The sequence below is a fragment of the Elaeis guineensis genome, chromosome 4 (genome assembly GCF_000442705.2).
Source record: "Elaeis guineensis isolate ETL-2024a chromosome 4, EG11, whole genome shotgun sequence".
NCBI classification, from domain to species: domain Eukaryota; kingdom Viridiplantae; phylum Streptophyta; class Magnoliopsida; order Arecales; family Arecaceae; genus Elaeis; species Elaeis guineensis.
Genome location: NC_025996.2, coordinates 23,969,943 through 23,992,701, shown reverse-complemented (window position 1 = coordinate 23,992,701; position 22,759 = coordinate 23,969,943). Strand labels below are relative to the sequence as shown.

General features: G+C 39.0%; 1 non-coding gene across 1 annotated transcript; it reads right to left on the bottom strand.

The window, feature by feature from the left end:
- Positions 1-7,291: 7,291 nt before the first annotated feature.
- On the bottom strand, positions 7,292-22,685 carry LOC105043329 (uncharacterized). The gene is made up of 9 exons (XR_012140761.1): positions 22,257-22,685; positions 19,140-19,192; positions 17,975-18,034; positions 17,778-17,855; positions 15,772-15,901; positions 15,394-15,446; positions 12,366-12,548; positions 7,641-8,935; positions 7,292-7,523 (listed from the first exon to the last, which is right to left on the bottom strand). It is a non-coding gene; the product is annotated as an uncharacterized protein (transcript).
- Positions 22,686-22,759: the final 74 nt, after the last annotated feature.

The following is a 22,759-nucleotide window of genomic DNA, read 5'->3' as shown; positions in this document are numbered from 1 at the left end:
GTCGCATCCCTTCCCTCCCATGGCTGCTGCCCCCCTCCCGCTCCTTCCTCCTTCCCGATAGAGCGCCACCAGGGGTTGGTGTGTGGCAGTAAGGAGGCGAGGAAGAGAGCAGCGAAGAGACGAGCGACGGTGAGGGGAGGCGAGCGACGGGCCCAAGTAATATAGGAGGAGAAAAGAGGGCAGCCATGAGAGTAGAGGAAGGGGTGGCCGGCCCAAGCGACAGAGGAGGAGGAAGGGGGCGGCCGGCCCAAGCAGTGGAAGGGGAAAGAGGGCAGAGAAGAGAGCGACGATGGTAGGGAGGAGTCGCGAGCACCTGCAGGGGGGACCAAGGGCAGTGGAGTCATGGCGGAGGAGTCGCGGGCAGACGGGTAGCCAAAAGAACTGTGAGCGCCGACTGGGAGGGGGGATGGTGTTGGGGGACCAAGGATATAGAAGCCGCAGGCAAACGAGAGGTGAAGGAACTACGGGTAGCACGGAGAGTGAGATGGGTACAAAGAAACTGCGAATGGTGCCTATGGGGGAGGGCAGGCAAAGGAGGTGGAGGATCAAAATTAATTTTTATTTTTTTTAATTTTTTAAAATATTTTTTTAACAAAATTAATTTTAAAAAGAGATTGTAATTTGAAATGATGAGTTTTATTTGAATTAAAATTAAATTTTTATTTTTTTAAATTTAAAATTATAATTTTTATTTTTTTCTCATTTTTTCTTCTTTTATGATATTTTTTTAGAAATATTAATTTGAAAAGGAGATTGTAATTTGAAATGATGATTTTTATTTGAATTAAAATTAAAATTTTTATTTTTTTTTAAATTTAAAATTATAATTTTTAATTTTTTTAATTTTTTTATGATATTTTTTTATTTTTTTTACATCAATTTTTTTCAGATATTTTTTTAAAAAATAATTTAAAATGGGGATACTAATTCAAAATGATGATTTTTATTTGAATCAAAATTATAATTTTTATTTTTTTTAATTTAAAATTATAATTTTTTATTATTTTTATTATTTTTATTTATTTTTTTTGAAGAATTAATAATTAAACTTACCATTTGAAATGATTTTTTTGAAAATGTCATTTCAAATGGCGTTTTCAAAAATACCATTTCAAATGACGTTTTAAAAAACATCATTTGAAATGATGATTTTAATTTTTTTTTTCCTCGAGGTTTCTTGGGCATGGTGAAGGAAGCAGGCATCCCGATTTCAAGCGACGATTTCACGGACCAATTGAAGAAGACCAGATTCGCAAGAATCCAGATGGCAATCGACTTGACAATGCCCTTGAAACCCAGTGTTCTGATTAGGGGGGAGAAGACGATGTTTTGGTCGCCCTTCATCTATCAAAACCTCTCCATTGTTTGCTTCCGGTGTAGCTGAATTGGTCACCCAAACGACCGATGGGAAGTCTCTCCAGCTGATCTACCGTCGAGCGGGTGCAAGCGCCCCCTTCGTCCGAAAAATATCTTTGAGACCCCACTGTCACCTATGGAGGTTGGAGGTGAGGGGGAGTCGGAGCTTGATGCTGCGAAGGTGCCGGAAAGCTAGGCTCGGCCGCGGCTTGGGCCGTGGGTGGTTACATCAAGGATTCATCTACCGAAGGTTAATCCAGTAACAATGATGGGGAAGAAGACATCCATGTCACGGTCGGTGGGAGCTGCTAACTTGGAGTGCCCGGCCTCGCCTTCTAGAGCTGTGAGTCCATCGGGCTCTCCCCTGGATTCCAAAGGCTGGCAGAAGCCGGCCAAGGTAGCTTGCCGACGGTCGCCCCCTTGGGACTCAATTGACTCAGTGGTGGAGGTCCTGACTCAACATGAGTCAGAATTCTTGGTGTTGGCAAATCCGACTGCTGGTGACAACCCAATGGTTTTGGGCTTGGGAGTGAGCCCAGGCCCTCTGGATCTTTCGATGGTTGATGCGGCCCAGGGCTCAACCCATCTAAAGTAAGCCCGGAGCTTAGGGCCCTCGATTCGGTCGACTAGGGCCTTGAAGCCCAACTTGGGGCCCGTTGCGCCGAAGGTTGGCCCTTTGCCTCTCACTCGAGTTCCTATTGCCGGTGGGGAAAACCCTGTAGCACCTGCGACGTCAGGGCAGAATCTTGTGGAGGCTTTAGCTTCGGTGTCGGAGAAGGAGGTGGAGGCTAGCTCGGACCGACCTCTGGCATTGCCTCTAAGCTCCCGCCACCCTCTCTGTTGGTTTTGTCGAAGGCAAATCGGGTGTTGAAGGGCTGACCGATTGATCGGGTGGCGATGTCTCAGCAAAGGAGGAGGGACGCCCAGTGGCTGTTGTCGCTGATGGGGCGTCAGTTGGTGGGGGGTCTCTCTCTGGCTGGCCCCTCGACACTCGTCTTGGGGTCTGCTTCGGTTGACTCCTTCCCACCTCACGAGGAGAATAGGGAGCAAAGTGTGCTGGTTATAGTGGACTGTACCTCAGTTGATCTTGGACAGGCTAATGAGAATTTGAAGGAGTATCCGATGGCTATTGAAAGGCTGAAGGCTATGCCGAGGGGGGCTGAAGAGGAAGCCTTTGATGGTGGGCATTCAGGGAGCAAGTCGGCATCTCCAAGCCATACTGAAGTAGCCAACATGGCCTCTTCTAGTAACGCATCTCAATGATGTGGAACATTAGGGGGGCCGGTAAGCTGTGTTTCTTCTCTACTTACAGTAGATTGGTTTATCAGAAGGAGCCAAATTTGTATATCTTGCTTGAAACTCGACTATTGGGGAGGAGATTGGAGTGGGTTCGACGTCACTTTCCATATTCTTAGGGCTTTTTGCCATTGAGTCTCAAAGTCTTATAGGGGGGTTAATTGTTGTGTGGAAAAAAGATGATGTTATAGTAGATGTGTTGCATGGATGTAATCAACAGGTGGTTGTGATTATTTCGGACTTTAATGAAAGACCTTGGCTCTTATATGGTGTCTATGTTAGCACTGATTACAAGATGCAAAGGGTGTTGTGGGATAAGGCTTCTAAATTGGTCGACCAGGATGTCTCCTCTCTTTTTGCGGGAGACTTCAACTGTATTGATGGACCTCAAGAGAAAAAGGGGGCAAGCCGTTTTCGGACAACATTGGAACGAAGGAGTTTAGAGAGTTCATTAGTCGCAATGGTCTCATTGATCTTAGATTTTTCAGTCAGAGATTCACTTGGTGCAATAACCAATAGGGTAATGCTCAGGTTTGGGAGCGTATTGATGGAGCCTTTGCTACAGCAAGATGGATTTAGCACTTACTGAGCTTTCAGGTCAGTCATCTCCCGAGAATTTCCTCCAACCATAGTCTTATTTTGATCTCTACTACTACTAATTGCTTTTATCGATCTCCCTTCTGGTTCGAGAAATTTTGGATCTCCTAACCCCATTCTTGGGATATCATCCGAGAGGTGTGGAGGTTGCTAATTCGTGATGATTTTGTGTACAGGATTAACCATAGATTGAAAATTGCGAGGTGCCGTCTCAGAAAGTGGAATCGTGTAGAGGTTGGTGACATCTTCAGGAGGCTCGAGGAGGTTGAGTCTATTTCTGACCTTCAGACGAGGAAGGATATGGAGGGAGGGCTCTCTACTGATGACCTCACTATCCTAAGGGCCAAACTTGCTTTGCATCACGCTTTACTTAGACAGCAGGAGATCTTTTGGCATCAGAAGTTTAGAGTTCAGTGCTTACGGGAGGGTGATAAGAACACCCACTTTTTTCTCCAGACGACTGTTCTAAGGAGGCAAAGGAACCGGATCTGATCTCTGAGGGGCACTGATAGTCGGTGTCTTGATAGTGCTGATGAGGTGGGACAGGAGATCCTCAGCTTCTTTCGATTGAGATGGTCCATCCATTTGGGTGAGGTCAGACGAGCTCAACCTCCTCTTTCGGTCAGCCAAGTCTTGCCCATGGAGAATGCCTCTTTGATTAATGCTATATCCAAGGAGGAGATTCATGAGATGGTCTGGACTTTGATGGAGGATAAAGCTGCTGATCCTGATGGCTTCCCCACTTCTTCTTTAGGCGTTACTGGGCTATCATCCATGACAAGGTGGTGGAGGCGATTTAGCAGTTTTTTGCTACTAATTCTGTCTGATGATTAGAAGAGAACTTTCATCATGCTTATACCAAAGAAGCAGGACGCTACTGAGCCTAGTCATTATAGGCCTATCGGCTTATGTACTACTCTGTACAAGATTTGTTCTAAGATCTTGGTGTGCAGGTTGAAGCCAATCCTCCCTCACTTGATCGAGCAAGGGGCATTTGTTGGCAGTCGCAGCATCTCCGATAATGTCCTGATCGTACAGGAGTTCATGCATAATCTGCAGAGAGCTCTGATCCGAAAATGCCTCATGACCATCAAGCTAGATATGGAGAGGGCATATGATCGAATGTGCTGGGAGTTCCTCTTCCAGGCCCTAAAAAGCTTTGGGTTCCATAACTTATGGATCGACTAGATCAGAGGTTGTATATATGCTCCGTCCTTCTCCATCATGATTAATGGCACACCATCGGAGTTCTTTCATTCCTCAGTTGGCCTCCGCCAAGGTTATTCTCTATCACCCTATCTGTTTATTATATGTGCTGATGCTTTATCGCGTGCGCTGCATTTAACGACCAGGAGTAGGATTATAAACCCTTATAGACTGACTCCTGGGACTCAGCCAATCTCACACCTGCTCTTCGCAGATGATTGCTTATTGGTGAGCCATGCCACAGCCTTTACAAGGATTGTGGAGTACTGCATCACCTCTGGGCAAAAGATGAACTTGGCTAAGTCTCCTATTTATTTCAGTCCGAAGACTAAAACTCAGGATAGACAGGCCATCAGGGAGATCCTCAGCATAGTGGAGCACTCTGAAGTCCTGCGATACCTCAGGGCGACGTCTTCGGAGGTCTGATTATGCTGAGCTGGAGGATTCGATTCACCATCATTTGGAGGGCTGGCAGTCCAGAGCGTTATCGATGATGGCTAGAGTCATCTTGATTAGATCTATCCTCAGTGCCATTCCTGTTTATCTTCTATCTCATACTATTGTTCCAAGGACCCTCTTAACGAAGCTTGAGCAACAGTTCAAGGGTTTTCTCTGGGGATCTCGCCCAGGGGGGACAAGAGTTCAGCTGGTGACCAGAGATATAGTGTGTCTGCCGATCAGGGAGGGAGGGCTAAGGGTTCAATCCCTACTAGTCCGTCGTGAGGCTTTGATCGCCCATCATGCTACGTGATTTCTGCTTCAGCCCGATAATCCCTGGAGTGCGATGATGCGTGTCAAGCATGGCAGTTGGACCAACGTGGATGACATTCATGTCAGCCAGAGCAGCTCCTGTATTTGGAAGGAGATTTGTCACCATGCTCCTGATGTTCTAGCCTAGATGACATGGCTGCTGGGGGATAGACAGTCAATTGACCTTCTGCAGGACCCTTGGCTGTCCGAGCTCCCTCTGAGTCAATGACCGATATTTATCAGTACAAAGATTGGCGATAGGGTGCGGGTGTGTGACCTCTTCTACATGCAGGGGAGGAGCTGGGATGTGCAGTTGGTAGCTACTCTCTTTGATGATCAGTTGGTGGAGAGGGTGATGTCTCTGGCTATCTCCATTTGGGAGGCATCAGATGTCAGGGTTAGGCGGTCCTCGTGTATCTCTAGGGCTGCGACTAATGAGCTCTATGAGATCTACAGGGATGAGCCAACGAGGACGATGGATGGTGCTTGGATTTGGAGGCTCTGAATCCACTCTAGGGTCAATCTGTCTCTCTGGAAGGTGGCATAGCTTCGGCTGCCTACTAGAGCTTTGCTGCGAGCAAGAGGGATGGACATTCTGACTTTCTACCCATACTGTGGATTGGAGGACGAGACAGTGGAGCACACACTTTTTATTTACCCCAGAGCATGACGGGTGTGGCACTTGATCACCCCCCTCCCTTTCCTTATCGATTTGAGAGAGCAGCCTATCCAATCTTTTTTGGAGGCCTTGAAATGGAGCATAGATTCTGAGGCCACCACTCTTATTGGCATTAGGACGGCTTACATAGCGTATCACATTTGGCTTGTCCGTAACGCGGGGGTCTTTGAGGTGAGCTGGCAGCCACTGAGGTTGGTTTTTGAGAGAGCTATGACCCAGGCCGCAGAGATTATGGAGGATTTGCCGTCCGATTTGATCTTAGGAACTTGAGACACCTAAGACTTCCTTCTTCCTCATAGAGCGCGGAGGAGGAATTTCTTTTTCTAGAAGCCCCCACCCCCAAACTTCTTTAAGATCAACTTTGATGACAGTATCGCTGATGGGAGAGGTGGCATTGGTTTTGTGATTCAAGGTCCCAACTCTCGTTATTATGGCTGAGGGTATCCAACTAGTGAAGACCATAGTGCCTGCTACAAAGCTAAGGGTGGCCTAAAAAGGTATTGTTTATGCGAAAACGATCCTTGGGCTGACCAACTAGTGGTGGAGGGAGACTCGAGGACTATGGTGACTTGGCTTCAAGGGAGTCAGGAAGATGCGATGACTTCTCATCCCCTGATGCGTGATATCCAGAGCTTGCTTTGAAGATGTCGCTCTCACGTGCTTCGTCATATTTATCGTGAGGTGAACAGTACAGCGATTGGATTGCCTCATTTGTGGCTACAACTCCTCTAGGGATTTAGACTGATGTTTCTATTTTACCTTGTTCTTCAGGGACATCCTTGTTTTTGATCGTTTGGATTGTATTCACACAACGATTGTATGAAGCAACCGCTTACCTAAAAAAAAATACTAGGACAAAATTATTGAAGGCATTTTGAAAATTTAATTTCATATTATCGACAATCTGATTGTCATATCAAATATGTTAATCAAGATTTTTAGTAATTTTATATAACATTATCTGTGTGTACCAAACACAATAATTAACATTACTGACAATTTAATAACAACAATCTATCCTGAAGATAATCACATTACCATTCAAGATTATCTGACGATGCACCAAACGCAATCTTAAAATATATAGTAAAATATACACCTACAGCCATGTTGGTAAGTTGACAATATTCCTAAAGTTTACCATTGTTGGCGCTACTAACGGTATACTCAACTGGTATTCAAAGGTCCAAGATGACAAAAACTATAGCTCTAGCAACACCGCATTATGTGAACTTATTATATTATATGAACTATTATCGGCAGATCCTAACATTTACTTGTACCAATTTTAAATTTATAACCTCGGTTATCCCCAGAAATAATTATTATAATGTACAAAATTTTTGATAAAATATATTTAAAAATGTTTTGGTCAAACAAAAATAGGTAAAAAGTAATAGCAAAAAATATTGCAAAGGAAGGAACTGTACATTATCACTAATTTTCCAAGAACTATCCGAATAATAGCAACAACCTGTAAACTTACACTGAATGATATCAACTGGTGACTGGGGCAGATCTGATCATATAATGTGCTTAACAAATGCACTGACAAATATCTTAGAGCATATAGTAAAGCATACCTGCTATGCTGTGTCAGCAAGTCCATCGTATTACCAAGAGTTTACCACCATTGACACTACAAAGAAAATACTCAAGCTCTAGCAACATGCAAAAAATATCATGGAAATTGATTGAAAGTTAACTCTAGTGACACTACTGAATAAGCAGATGGTCAGAGGGATTTGGTTCTTGCCTCTTTGAACATCCACCATCTAGTTGGCAGGGACCGTAGTCCGTAGGTCTGGTGCTCCCACATAGTAGGAAGCAGTTACTCTACTTACATGCCAGTTTCAAGTTAAATTTGACATAATAAAAGAATTCACTGAAAATCAGCAAATTTGCACAATAATAGATTCCTCAAAGCAAGGTTATAATGTGATTAAAAAAAACACACTGAAGTTACCAAAGAACACTAATCATAATGTTGATTTCATACATTCTGTCGGTAAATTATTTCTACTGAAGAATATTTCAGATCATGCCAAAAGAAGAAGATTCGGGGCCAGCACCCAGCAGTCCCTTTCTTTCACTTCATATGTTATAAAAAGAATCTTGTTGGCTGCACTTTTTCAAACATATGGGAAGACAAAAATTATGTAAATTATGTGGTAATAAATCAGGCAGACTCTAGCGCCTTGATAAGCAATACTTCATATGTGCAGATCCTGCTGCTCCAGGACACTAGCATTTTCATAAAAACATTTGCACTCCAGATGATTTGGATTTTTGAGTATTAGGAGATAGATATGCAAAAAAGCACAGTAAGATCTGAAATATCTTTGTTCTTAGCTAAGAAAGCACAATTTCCCCTGCAAGGCAAGGTTTTAGAAGAAGGGACAAAGTCATTCTGAATCTGACAAGTGATTATACTGATATGAACTGATATCTCAGTTTACCTCAAGCCAAGATGGAAGGAAAAATCTGAAAGCAAGTGGTGTTCCAAAACCTTGGCCTATATATCAGAACCAGGATATCAAAATCTTGGCCGATCTAATGAATCTGAGTTTCATCAATGTTTTTTAGACACTAATTTTAATATTTTATCAATTAAAATATACACTTTAAAGTAACAAAAAAAAAAACAAGAAATTCTCTGCTGAGATATTGGTAACATGTCGGCTGATATCTCAGGATAAATCTGTTTACATCAGCCAAGATGAAAATCTGCATGGAGAAAGCAAAATGAATCTGGTTTGCAGTCCACTAATTGAAGTCCAGATGTGTTCTGAACATGGCTAGATGGCTTCAGTTCACTAAAGAAAGATCTAGGAAATAGCATAACTCTGAAGCGAAGAAGATTGTCGAGCCGAGAATGGGACCATTTATTCAGCAAAATTATCAGCAAGCAAGTTCACAAGGTCTCCATTGTCTAACATTCAAGCTCAATTGGCTCGGCAGGGCAGCTGACCAAACATCGAGGTCTGGTAGTGGGCCTGTGAGTGCAAGATAATTATCACTATCTTTTTCCGCCATTATCTTCCAGCTAAGCTGTAACAACAAACAAGTAGATCAGAAGTGCCTTGCATGCCAATAATAAATGCACAAACACGATCAGAAGGGATGATTATAGAAACAACAATCAACATGTACAGCTAGTTTACAAGCCACAGCTTCATATCCAGCTTTCTCCACAAGACAATTTATCTAACTCTAGTTTTGTTGCACTCAACAACAAGGAGAAGAACATGAAACTTGAAGTGAAAAGATGGGAAAAAAATAAAAAATATAGATATACTAATTCTAAAAAGATATTAGCGGTAGATGGAGTAGGTGGATGGATATGCCAATAATCAGAATGGGTTGATTGGTTGTTGTGACAGGTAGTAAATTGTAATACCAAGGGACCAGTTTGATAACATCAGTTTTTTTGGTTCCAAGGTTCTCGATTTACTATTTTCCTACATTATGACTCGAGTACAAAGTAAATAGATTAAAGCTACATGTCTGGTGCTTTGTAAGGACGAACTGTTTGATTCATTTGAGGGCTTACATAACCACTATCTGTACATATGACAAGGTTATGATGTGTTCATGCAGAATGGACATAGAAATAGTCTAATAGATCTGAAATCTGACCTGAGTGACTGGTTCATTCTTTTGTGCCAAATATCAAGAGGGATTAGGAAGGTGGTGCTGCATTGTAATCATTCAAGACACCAAGGATAGACCAGTCTAAGAAGCTACACCAAACATCTGATCAAACTGAAGTGATCCTCCTTAAATTCGTGATTTTTGTTCCACCATTTGAATCATCAACTTACCAAACTCTAATCGCATGAAAGCTAAATCATAGTGATTTTACTTTATCCACATATTTCAACAGTTCGCATACCTAGTTGACACGCATAATACTTTGTTTAAGGAACTCAAGAATATACTTCGCCATTCTCTTCTGCACTTTCTAAATAGCTAAAACAAAATTATATACACTATCATGTGACCATTTGTCCCAGTAATTCTTCATGTGTAACTATTGAGGAGGATACCCATTTGTTTACAAGGGCAATTTATCTTTCATTCATCTTGTAAGATCATTTTGAACACAAGTTATCCACCCTTTTCAGATTTCTGCAAGCCACTCTTAAAAATACTGCATACAATTTCTGTTCCAGCATTTATAAAATGAGATCTTGTGCCATACAGTGTGTTCCCATGAGGATTCCATGCAATGTGAATTAGTGAACTAGTCAGCTGTTCCAGCAATATTTTTTTTTTAGCCTTCAAGCATGAAAAAGACAAGTTATATCATCTATTTTTCTTATATGGATCCTTACAGGTGCCTGGCTTGACAATGTTGTTACTTTTATATCCAGTAGCTCAACAGCAACATGTTTCGATAAATCAAATCTAAAGAAAAGATGCAACAATATTTATTTGACAGCATAATAAAAAATCAATTTTGACCATCACATTTAGATTTTTGGAACGAACAATGAGCATAAAAATATTTTACAGCATTTTCCCCAATATCTAAAAAGGAACAGTGTATGACATTGGATATCTTGTAGTATGCCCAAAAGCAGACTGGACAGTGAGCGCAAGATTCACAATGTCTTGGAGTTTATAGGGATTACTTTTTTTGTAATGGTTGTACCTGGTAAGTGCTTGTCCTTTAGTGGTGTTAGTCCATGATTTCTCAATAATAGGATTCCTCTGAAAGTGTTTTAGCCAATGGTGACAGATTGCTGGAAGCAATGCAGCCACATGTTTCTATAACAAAGTATTCACACATCAGGATTGCCGGTAACTTTCTCCATTTCTAATTACTAATGAGAACTAGACATCAATATATTATAGTGGAAGCACCAAAATCTATTCCACATGACACTCAAGTCGAACAGAGGAATGAATTCAAGTGCCAGTGTGTACCTTTTGTATCTATGATACTTGTTATACCAGCAAATTATCAGTATAGTACAAAGGTATATGACTCTGTGTAATATGTATCATTATCCATGTTTATCACTTCATTAAACATCTGTATGGGCTGATACATAAAAGTACAGGTTTTTACCCTGCCTCTTCATTTTAGACATGTACCAGACCATCTTGAATAGCCTCTATTTACATTCTAACTACTCCCCATTTCTTTTCTTTATGATGATTTGAAGGTCCATCTTAAATTTAGCTTTACCATAACCATAACCATAAATATAGCCTTGTCCCAACTATTTGGGGTTTGCCCTACAGATCCTCAGTTACCAAGTATTCCTATTTAAGACCACTTTTGAGGTTATTCCAAATTTCACCATATCCCTCCTCACAAATCTCCGTTCATGTTATCTTAGAAGTTAGATTTTTCCCCCATTTCTTAAACCTTCAACAAAAACCAAAGTATCTCCTTACTGGAGCCTCATTAGATTTTTGTTATATATGTCCATACTATTTCAATTGATTTTTCATCAATTTATCCTTAATTTGTACAACTTCTACAACTCTCCTAATATATTCATTTTTTATTTTACCTGTTTTAGGTTTACCATACATCCACTTAACATTCCATTTTTGCCATATTCATTTGTTTTCATATTATTTTTTTTATTGCCCAGCATTCCAAACCATACAACATGAAAAGGCCTTACCGTCGTTCGGCAAAATTTGCCCTTAAGTCTCCAAGATATGTACACATTATATAATATTCCAAATCACCTCGAACGAAATTAGAATAATTGGTGGTACTTAGCTTCTAACAATATTTCCAAAATTTGCATATTTGCACAATTATGGCACAGAAAGCTGTGGATCAACGATTCTGCAAGCAATTAATAAGCCCATTAAAAATAATTTTGTTACCAAGAAAAATAAATTATTTGATGATTTCATGTTTGAGAAAACTCTCATGAATTATTTATATAACAAATGCAAATTATAGAATATGGTAATGTGAACTATCATCCATGAAAATGCCAAATTTAAGAATGGGAACCTCATAAATAAATAAATATAATATATATAAATATAATATATAATACATAAATATACACACACACACACATACATATATATATATATATATATATATATATATCATAAATCAATATTTTCTCATAAATGGCCTGAAAATATGGAAACAAAAATAGATGCATCTACAAAGGCATTATGAGCTCTTCCTATTTTTCTTATTGAAAAAAAATATCAGACAAAGGAACTCAATTACATAATAATCAAATAAAGATGTAGACCAGGAAGGATCAACTAATTCAGATAATAGCAAAATAATTGGCGGTAGTTGTAATATTGTCAGAATGAGCACTAAAGTACTGCAGTTATTCTGGATGGAGGTTGCCTAGAAATTGTTGCTGTTCTTCTGACCCCTAAAAGGTGCTTGTCACTCCCTTGGGCAATCATTCGGAGGTAAATGGGGAACATATGTATATGTATACCATCAGCTGAGATACACAGATAGGTGGTAATATACCTTTCCTGGAAATGCCTTGCATAGTGCCTTAATTGTAGAATTTTTCACCCAGGAATCAGTCGATAAAATCATTTCTGCCGTTTTATCTCCACTGCCAGATAGTTCAGAATGAGCCCCACCACAATTCACCATAATTCGACCATGGGGCATCAGCTTTCTTTCAATTTCGAACCAAGTGTCAACCTGTCGTGCACATAAGAAAATACCATTCAGAAATAGCTGATGCTACATGGATAAAAAATGAAATTGAATCAAATAGAGAGACCTAAAATGTAAAAAAATATAAAAGCAGTAATAACAGGGAAAAAAAGAAGAAAGGAATTGCACCGTACGACGATTCTAAGAAACAAGTATTTGCAAAAAAAAAAATCAACACAAGAAAAAATTTATAACAAATAAGAAGCAGACCAAGAAGTCATGCCTGAAATCATATAACTAATTTGAGCTACCACTTTCAGGACATGGTAATGTCCCATATATCTTGCAAATCTTGTTGCCATACCATCGTTGATTATTCATATGTAAGGATCCATGATAGAATGGCAAGAGTACCATAAAAAATAGAAATTACAGCTGCTCATTTAACCTCTAGGAGCCATACAAGGCCCTGACAATTTTTTTGGAGAAAATAAAAGGCATTGACATTAAATGCTGTAAATATGGAGTGTCGAAATAGATACTAGCAATTAGTCTTTTTCGGTGCATTTAATGGTTTAGAAGTGAAGATCTCAGCATTTGCATTAGAGTGTCCCGTGACATTTCTCTGGAACTATCTTCCATGTGTCAATACTCTTGTTATGTGACAAAGATGCACTATTGTCAAAGTACCCAAAAATATGCCTGTTGTGTCACATTTACTATCATACAGTGGCAAAAGGCCTGCCACTTTCTTGTATCCCGTGCTTCATTCCACTATGTTTTAAGTATTTTGGAAAGAATACCAAGTACATTTTGTTCCGCATGGCTGCCCAATTTTCCAAATGAATGTTTCTATCAAGAAGTTAAGCAAGCCACCATCATCTCTCCACTCCCACTGCTTGCATCCTCCAATCCATCCCTAACCTAACCTTTATGTAGCTGAAGGTCCACTATCCCAGTGTATAGTTTGGTCATTATGGCTTGTCCCCAAATACATCTCTGTGCTTACCACCTGCACCACATCTCCTCCATTCTCTCCAACTTGAACCACATTCACCAAGCCTTAACCTTCCCCAATGCTCACATCCATGCATGCATCACCCACTGCTGCCTCTCCCAGATCAGCAACTACACTACCACCTCTCCATTAATTCCTCTTGCCTCTTCAACCAACTCGCTATCAATGGCAAGCTCATGACTACCTACTCCAACGCACCACCTCTTGCCACCTGCAACATCAGCAGCAGCAGCAGCCCTGCAGTTGCTGGGCTGTTGCTCCAACTCTTTTGCCATTTGCAACAGCTACTCTAGTAATATTCTCCCTAAGCAGCCCCTCCTTGCTAAAATGCAATGTCTATCCATGCCTACTGCTCTGCTCTCTCTAGCAAACTAAAAACTCTGTTTTCAGCTGATTCAGCTTTACATGGGCTGCACTTTACATGCCATCCTATTCGAGAGAATCACAAAAATGCCTCAACAATATGCATGTTTAAAAATCACCAATCGATAGACTTATTCAGAGTGAATTGAGCCCCTACAGTGTTTATATGGTTGCAAATAGTTAACTTTCAGTTGGATCACTTAATAACGTTTGTGAAAAAAAAAAAAGTGCAATTATTGATGCTTTTCTATGTAGCTACTTGAGAACCTATCAAGCGAGAGATTTGAGAACCTACTTGAATTTCTAACCAACTATAATTTTATGTGTCAGGAGGCTATTATTGATGCTTTTCTATGTAGCTTGGCGTTAAAAAGTGCATCCCTGCCATCGACGCAGCTTTGAAAGCGCTATCTAATGACAAACTGTTGACGGTGTATCCTGTCAAGCTTTTGGTTCAAGCGGGCTTCTAGGAAATCAGGAATATGTTGGGGAGAAAAGTTGGTTCATCCTGGGCCATGCTGCTTTGGGATCTGCAGGAGGTGCAGCTTTGGGAACTTCTGGGCTTTTCCATCTCTACTTCTTCACATTCCTCACTCTACATTGCTCCTTCAGGCAAATGTAAAGGAGAATCTTCTCACTCAGACTCACTGGAGGAATTCTGGTTATAATTCCCACTGGACACAGAGAAAGACCACAGTTCCTTCAGTTTCAGAATAGGAAGATGAATCTCCCGACAGTGCTGCAAGTAAGGTTGTGGGCCGCCAGAAGCCAAGTCTTCGGGTGTGGGCAATGTGCCTGAAAGGTAGGACAGCTGGTCTCTGGGATGGTTCAGAAGATTAAGTAGTTGAAACTTCTAGAAGAGTTTCTCAATCTTTTGGCCTTTATGCTGTAACCATAGGCCCTTTAAAAAATTATGGACAATGGCTTGTTTATCTACTATCTGTTCCATTCCCTTCTACAGTCTGATTATTCTTCTTCTTTCATCTCTTTATCTTCTTTCATCTAGAAGCCTTCTAGTATAAGATTAAGTGGTTTAGAAGATTAAGCAGTTGAAAGTTCTAGTATAGGCTTTTGTCTTATGGCCTTTATGCCATAACAACAGGCCCTTAAAAAAATTATGGGATAACAGCTTATCGATCTAGAGATTGCATCTCCTTCTTTCTCTTGCTATCTTTTCCTTTCCCTCTTATAAAATGATGACTCTTCTTGTTTCATCTCTTTATCTCTTTCAATATATTATCAATCTACTGTTTCATTCGCCATTTCTTCTTTATCATGCCTCATAAGGGTTGTTTGTTAATTTATTTAGAACACAAAAAGCAAGGAGGATCAGAAGACTCCTTTGAAAGTATATCAGCATTAAATTTACTGAGATTTTTCCACATCTAGAAACCTAGCAGGAGGCCATCAAAAAGTAAACATAAAACTAAACACTAAACCAAATAAACTTGTTCAGAAAATATGCAGATTATCACAATGGAAGGTTAGAAAAGGGAACAAGCTACAAACCTCTTTCAATTGTGGTAAAATCTTTCCATCAGAAAACAAATCCACGATAATGCCTGTATTGCAACAAAAGAAACATATGATTTTGAGGGTGAGTAACTTACCAAAGTCATATGCTTTATTTTAATTTGCATTTACAAATAGAAATTAAATATTAAAGAAACTAATTATGTAACATGATTCTTCTCAATGCAAACACAAGATGGTGAGATCTACAATTTGATCCCTAGTCCAGCTAATTGTCAAGGCTTTTTGCAACATTAATGTCAGAAGATTTAGCCAAATTGATCCACTAAAAGAATTATCATCCTATGCCAGAAGAAATTCAGGAAACATGAAAGCTCAATAATGTGCATGGTTTAAGAAGCATTAGAAGATTACCTGCAAACCCTCCTTGAACTGTAGCAGATTCAGAAAGCGCATCACCAACGTGAACAGAAAGTGAACCACCAGCTTGTGTTGACTTCTCTAGTTCAGATAGACCAAAATACTCTCTCGCCATGTCGATCAGCTGCCAAGAAGTAGAGAAAAGTGATTTCCAAAAAAGTAAACTTCTATGCAAAAATGTAAGAAGTTAAGATCTTAGGAGTGCTTTGGATAATGACCAGATAATCTTGAAGAGCTGCTGCAAATATAGAGAGATGAAACGAAAAGTTCAAAGAATAAAAGGAACTACAGAGGCTTAAACAATGATATACTTGCATCAGAAAATGACATGCTTGCCACCAAAATTAGGGAGTACCTAAGATAGTTTGATGCAAAGTTTTAAATCTCATGGGATGAAGGTGTCCCGATTTCTCCATGGAATAGGATACCCCACTATCTCGTTCTGTCCTAACAGCAGTCCCAGTCATACATCTCAGTAGATATCCTCCATCTCTCTCCCCTTCTTTCTTTTCTTTCTTGTTTTTTCCTTTTATTTCTTTCTTTCCTTCTTTTCTTTCTTTTCTTCTACCCTCCTTCTTTCCTTTCTTTTTTTTTTTTCTCCTCTCTTTCTTTCTTTCTTTTATTTTTCTTCTTTTTCCTTTCACTTTTTTCTTTTCTTCATCTTTCCTTCCTTTTCTTCTTTCATCTTTCTTCTTCAATCCTGTGTGGATAGATTTCGGAGTCCCAAACCCATTCCAATCTCGTTTTCTCATAGAACAAGAGGGGACAGCTAGGATGCCCCCCATTCCGTCAGAACATAAAATCTTGATTTGACGTAATATAGAAGAAGTCCTTGCTTTTTTAGCATGGGCAATTTTGAGCAGATATCTTGCTGTTGTAAGAACCATACAGAAGTATGCACGCAAGACATGCAATTAAAAGAAGCTTTGGTCCTTTACATATAATACTCATATCTATTACATGATTTTACATGGGGCATACATACAAATGCGACAGCACAAAAAAGTCATGCACAAAAAAAAAAAACAAAAACAAAAACAAAACAAAGAATTTGCCAAGTAGATACTAAAGAAAAGTGGGTATGATGCAATCAAGTTTTAAATTGGAAAAAAGAGGGCAAAAGATTAGCTGCACGCCCTAAGTATAAGCAATCATCATGAACTAGGTATGATTTGCCAAACTATATCTAAAATAGATTAGCTGGATAGGCTGAAGTTTCTATTTTAAAGGATGAGCATCCTTCAGAAAGGGAGAAATCATCAAATGGGGATTTTAGAAGGGAAAGAAGAAAAGATAATTTCAGGAGAAAAAGTGGAAAGGGGGGTAGGCAAGTAATAAATTAAAGATGATATCAAAAGAAAAGGAAGTTATGATAAAATGGAGCATGGGACAATGTTTCATCATGTATTATGCAATTTGTCATTTGCAATATGATGACAGAAATCTTCAACCCTACTAAATATTACCTTCATACTTTAGGAAATCTAATCTTGGTTGGCATATATTGTATTTTCTTCAGATTCTAAGCCCTTTTGAGATAAGAAACCACTTTTGATAGTTCTTACATTAGATTGAATAAACTAGTACCATTGCTTTGCATCACAAAACAATGAATTTACATCTGTTGTTCAGTACAACAATAAGAACTTGATGAAAAACTATTACTCTTTTTTTGTGGCACAAATTTCCCTTGATTCCAATGATTTACATTTCATAATCTTTATAACAGGTTGTCTTATATTTAGAAAACTGAAACTGTGATTCTTTTCATTACTTGGCACAAAAGGTGCCTTAGGTTCCTGATCTGGCAAATAAAAATAATTCCTAATATTATGAAAACAAAAATAAGATGTTGAAGAGGAAGGATCATCCAATCCAGGAGAACAAAAAAATGGTAAGAATCTTTTATTGGGTTCATAATAACTTAAAAGGAATCAAATCAAAATATAAACAGGTATCATATAAAATTTAACTTAACAGAAGTTGGCAATGTCCCTTACTATCTCATCAATCTCCCAACCTTCAAGATGCAATGAAGGCCATAATTTAAGCAACAAGTGTGCTGCTGTGCCACCTCCCTGGAAAAGTTGCATCTTAAAATGTAAGTTTAATATATAGATCCTTCTAAAATGTCTAGTTAGAGACATAAGGGCCAAAGCAGAATTATTTTTAATATTTAGATTTTAGAGTGAATTACCAAACCTAGGATTGCTATGGGACCTTGCGGAACAATAGCAGGAAGACTTGCAAACTCATCCTGCAAAAGACATCAAGCAAATTGAGGTCAGAGGGAATAAAACTGTTAATTTGACAAAAATTGTGGTAATGGGCCAGGTGCTAATTAAAATGATTTGCCAAAAGAAAGCCATAAAATATGGAGGAAGAAAACTCAATATGTACATTATAACATTTACAGTCAAATAACAGTTTGGATTAAAAACATAGAAAAGAAACCATATTGTCAAAGGATTTTATAAAACAGCTCAACTGCATGCATCGATAAACACAACTATAATGTCTGAGGTGTGTATTGTAAGAGACCCTCAAGCAATTTTGGGATACTAAGAGTAGTCATGCAAAGCTCAGGAAATTGCTTCATACCCCATGCCAAATTTATCTACAACAACCAACTGGCCAAAAATGACATTGAGAACTAACATCTTATAGTTATATCACATTTTGAATTTATTATACTAGACCGTGCTATGCATGTAATTATCTCATGGTTTTCTCATGATGCAAAAAGCACATAAGAGGTAGCATGGATGGATCTGAACTTTACAATTATTTTTTCTGTTATTCATATATTTGATATACATACTCCCAGTTTTGGGAGCTGAACATATCTTGTTTCTCTCTTAGAGAACTGAATTTTGGGGGGATATATTTGGCTGGCATAGAAGTAGTCTTGCAGGGTGGAGACATGGAAACAAAAGCACATAAATTTCAGAGTTTTGGATATTAGTACAATAGATAACAACATGGCCTTTTAAAAAAGGATGGAACTTTCTAGGTTTCTAAGAATCAACAATAACTTCAAACCAAAAAAGGAGGGGGGGGGGACAAAAAATGCTTTGTTCAGCATTTCATGCTAGCAAAGGATAAAATTGGCCAATAATGTAGAGATAAAGAATGTAATTAGTTGGTTGGACAAATTCGAGGCAAGTCTTTGCAGAGTTGTATCTGGTAACGCCAGAAAAGATGTACTAAATTAAAGCATAGGTCCAACGGTTATCATTTCCACAATATCAAGCTGCCTTGCCTTTGACATAAGCTGTCATACATGAAAAGAATAATTGTAACCTCAGTTCGGATGATTATGTAAAATAAAAAAAAGGATTGACCAGTGAGCAGTTTCATACCCAATATGAACCAGTCCATATTTGATCCTTGTTAAGCATGCTATGGATATTATCTGTATAGAAAAAGAATGTTAAACTTAATTTAGAACAAAATCACAGTGTCAGTGTCCTAATTTTATATCAGGGTTTAAGCAACAAAAGATTGACAGCAAGAAGGATGGCAGAAGATATAAATTTGAACATATGCAATTCACTGATTTATGCCAACTATGCTAACAATGTTAGTTTGATATGCCTATTGGGCTTGGTATCCACCAGAAGATTATCTTGTATAATATTGTGGCAGCATGTATGGATGGATGAAGCCATACGGAACAGAAATATAGTTAGTGGATGAATTGGGGAGACTCTTTTAGTGCCTTATGCGACATGCATACCTTAATGGTTCAAAATGTTAAACAAATAAAGCAGGCCAAGCAAACAAGGTGAATGGAGCAGAGATTAGAATATGAGATGGATGGAATTAGAGTATGTTGAGTTTCAAGCAAGCACATCAAAGGAGAACTAGGACATTGGCTGAGCATGGCTAGTAAAAATCTGCACGATCCTAATAAGGCAAATTGTATTACTCTGTGTCAACTGGGGAAGGAAAAGGAGGAGACCACATAAAGTAACCTTCATACAAGTGAAAAAGATTTGTCAAAGAGAACAAGAAAACCAAAATGACTCTCTTCATAGAATGAGTAAGGATAAAAGATTATCAAAAGCAACCCATAATAGTTAGGAGAAGGTTTGGTGATTATGGTCAGCATTGGTTGTCCTCATTGAGTTTAGTCATTCACTTTAGTATCTTTCATGGCTTTTTATTGGTTGATGTTTCACCCATATTGCACCATGATTGAAACTTTCATAGCCTCTTTGCCATTAATTTTAGTCATGTTGTTCCTACCAGGTATGAAATACTCTCAAGCCTTATCCACACTTGAATCCATATTTCTGTACAAATCACTTCTTAAGCTCAGGTATCTACTAGTTAGCTAGATCCACATCAAGACCTGCAATTTTAGCCCATAGTGGTATCATTTAGCACTCCTATTGTTCATTTCTGCTCCTTCATGAAAAGATTAGTTAACTCTGTATGTCAAAAAGTAGAATTTTATAGAATCCACATCCAAGATAATAGGAAGCATGCCATTTTGCTGGAATTCGTTCGTTATAACCATATTGACATTCTACGTACTAGGATTATACTTAAATTTTGTGCATTTGACATCTGTGTGGTCAGTTTAGTTAGGACAAGAACATACTTTGGAAATTTATGTTTGCTTATTTAAAGTCAGCCATTTCTAACTGACTTACAACCTTGTGCCCAGAGCTTTCTCGTTATGAATCTTCTTGTTGCTCCATTGACTATAATATGGCCCAATATTCTTTCTCATGGTGAATCCAAAATTGCATCTTACTTTATATTTCGCTATGCATTGTTGACCTTTAATGCAATATAAGATGATGTATCAGCATCATTATACGTCTCAAGCCCTTTCCCATCAACTATGGCTCGACCGTGAAGCAGAATTTAGAGAGGTTTATAGAGGTACTGAATAGATTTGACTATCACCTGTCATTGTGGCATCAAACATCTGAAATTGTTACTACATCCATGGCCATGGCAAATTTAAGCAAAATGAACCAATCAAAAGGTAGAAAAATCTACCTTAATAGTCACAATTTATACTCATGCAACCAAGGAGCATGCCTCCAAAACATGCCTAATCTTGGAAAGAGACCAGGACCTTTGTTCATCTCAAAGGTATAAATAATCCAATATAGTGCCACCCCAAAAAATAAATGACCTTTCAAGATGAAAACTCACATTGTTAATCATAATGTACAAACCAAATACAATGTTCCCAGGAGGTTTCTTAACCATGCATTAGGTGAATACAAAACTCCCAAGTTTTATGGTACAACACCTTTCTTTAATTTGATTTATAGTTTTGAAGTATCTAAATCAGTTGTTCTGGTTTTGTGGATCACAAGATGCCCACATCAATATCATTAGATTGAATTTTAAATTATATCATGCAGTATTTTTAACTAACTAGATATGTTGCTACCATCCATTTTCCACTCACTTGATGCATGGGTAAGAGACCTCTAAAACACATGACTTTTGGTTTGTAGGAATTTAGAAATTTTTATGAGAAGCATTTGAAGCCAAAACTCTGGAATTCCAACTTTATTATGAATGTGGTGTGTGTCAGCATTCATGTTTATGTGCCACCTCTTATTTGCATAATGCATCACTGTTTACTTATCGGACAGCTTGCTAGTCTTGTAGCCTTGATATTTGATTTACTTTCTTTCTATTGGTTTTGCCCCACCAACTTACCAAATTTTGGAAGTCAAGAAACACAATTAGTCTCATCAACAACACCAAGTACTAAACCCTCTATGTCAGCACAATTTTTCTTATTATCCCATTAACACCCTTAACAGTTAAGCCTATTAGATCAACCATGCAATATAGACATAGTACATAACTTTGATCGTCAACAGGACATATAAGGGAATTGAAGTACTTTGATTAAGGAATTATCAACATGCCTCGCAACATATTCTAAAAACAACACCATCTAAAATTCTATAATTATAGTCTTAAATTCCTTTTCTTCTATGCCGTGGTTTAAAACTCATCCATTGCTCTGGTCTCACCATCCGTGCGTGCGTGCATGTCTGTCTGTCTGTATGTGTGTGGTGTGTGGTGTGTTGTGTATGTATCACAACACAGAACGAACAAAACCATTTCTTGGCCTCCCTACAATACTTCCAACCTATCCCCTACATACAATATGCTGTACTAATTTTATAACCAATTCAAGAATGTGCTCTATATGTACATGTATATATCACAGCACAGAACGAAGCGCATAACATCCAAGAATACCCTTTTCTTGGCCTCCGTACAATCTTCCAACCTATCCCCTACATACCACTTGTCTGGAATTGATTATAGAAGCATTTTCTTGTCAATCTACTAGAGATTTCTTCAATGAACACGAAATTCATGAACATATGCACCTTCTGTCCGATCAATTTCAAAACAAGATAACCAATTATGACACCGAATTTTGCGAAGAAAAACGGAAGAAGGAAGAAGACGAGGGAAATTCTTACGGGAGGAGTCGAGAAGAAGAAACCTCGATTTGGGAGTGTCTACAACCACGATATTGTTGTGCTGGCTCGTCATACAACTGAGGACCGAGTAGGACGAGTCGTCGTCCCCCTCCGGCGTCGCCGACGGCGACTTTTCCGTCTCCGCCGCCTCCGCCCGGGCGTTACGGTCGTCGTGGAGGGCTCTGGGAGGGCAAGAAGGGGAAGGGAGAAAGAATCGCATCCTCGGCCGGGATTTCCGCTGCATGACTTCGAATTCATGGAACCGGCCTGAAATTTATTGCCCCCTCGAGATTCGACGCCGAGAGAAGAGAAAGCCTTAGTTGCCACCGCTATCGCCGCTGCCATTCTCTCCCCCGCCTCTGTTTTTCAAGAACTGCTGTGGCGGGGTTCGAAAAATCCTTATCTTCAGTATCGTTTGGTAGCATCGGCCAACGATGGCTAGCTGCGGTTTTACGCCGTCAAGAATTCTGAAATTATTTTAAAAAAAATTAATATTTATAGAT